Genomic DNA, 1,121 nt, shown 5'->3' on the forward strand with positions numbered 1-1,121 from the left:
GATCCAACAACGACAGCGGTAACAACATCTACTGAAACTACTGTTCCGACTACAACAACAGCAGCAACAACTACAACAACAACAGCAACAACAGCACCTGATGCAGTAACGTCATCTGCAACAACAACATCTCCTCTCACAACAACGACAACAGCAACAACAGCACCTGATGCAGTAACGTCATCTGCAACAACATCTGCTCCGACTACTACAACAGCAGATACATCTGCAACAACAACATCTCCTCTCACAACAACGACAACAGCAACAACAGCACCTGATGCAGTAACGTCATCTGAAACAACATCTGCTCCGACTACTACAGCAGCAGATACATCTGCAACAACTACAACACCTGATCCAACAACGACAGCGGTAACAACATCTACTGAAACTACTGTTCCGACTACAACAACAGCAGCAACAACTACAACAACAGCAACAACAGCACCTGATGCAGTAACGTCTTCTGCAACAACATCTGCTCCGACTACTACAACAGCAGATACATCTGCAACAACAACATCTCCTCTCACAACAACGACAACAGCAACAACAGAAACAACAGTAACAACAGCAACTCCTCTGACAACAACATCATCTGCAACAACAACACCTGCTGAAACTATTATAGTGGCGACAACAACACCTGCTCCGACAACAACGACAGTGGCAACAACTACTGCTCCAACAACTACTGCATCAACAACATCAGCAATAAGTACAACGCCTGATCTGACAACGGTAACAACATCTACTGAAACTGCTGCTCCGACTACAACAACAGAAGCAACAACATCTACATCAACATCTGCTCTGACAACAACAACAGCAGTAACATCTGCAACAACAACATCTCCTCTCACAACAACGACAACAGCAACTGATGCAGTAACGTCATCTGAAACATCTGCTCCGACTACTACAACAGCAGGAACAACATCTGCAACAACTACAACACCTGATCCAACAACGACAGCGGTAACAACATCTACTGAAACTACTGTTCCGACTACAACAACAGCAGCAACAACTACAACAACAACAGCAACAACAGCACCTGATGCAGTAACGTCATCTGCAACAACAACATCTCCTCTCACAACAACGACAACAGCAAC

The 1,121-nt window shown here is 44.7% G+C and overlaps 1 protein-coding gene across 1 annotated transcript in view; it reads left to right on the forward strand.

The window, feature by feature from the left end:
* The window catches only part of LOC123980822 (mucin-5AC-like), a 20,693-nt gene that overhangs the window by 4,835 nt on the left and 14,737 nt on the right, over nucleotides 1-1,121 (forward strand). The gene's annotated exons all lie outside the window — the stretch shown is intronic.

The sequence above is a fragment of the Micropterus dolomieu genome, linkage group LG12 (assembly GCF_021292245.1).
Source record: "Micropterus dolomieu isolate WLL.071019.BEF.003 ecotype Adirondacks linkage group LG12, ASM2129224v1, whole genome shotgun sequence".
Taxonomy (NCBI): Eukaryota; Metazoa; Chordata; class Actinopteri; order Centrarchiformes; family Centrarchidae; genus Micropterus; species Micropterus dolomieu.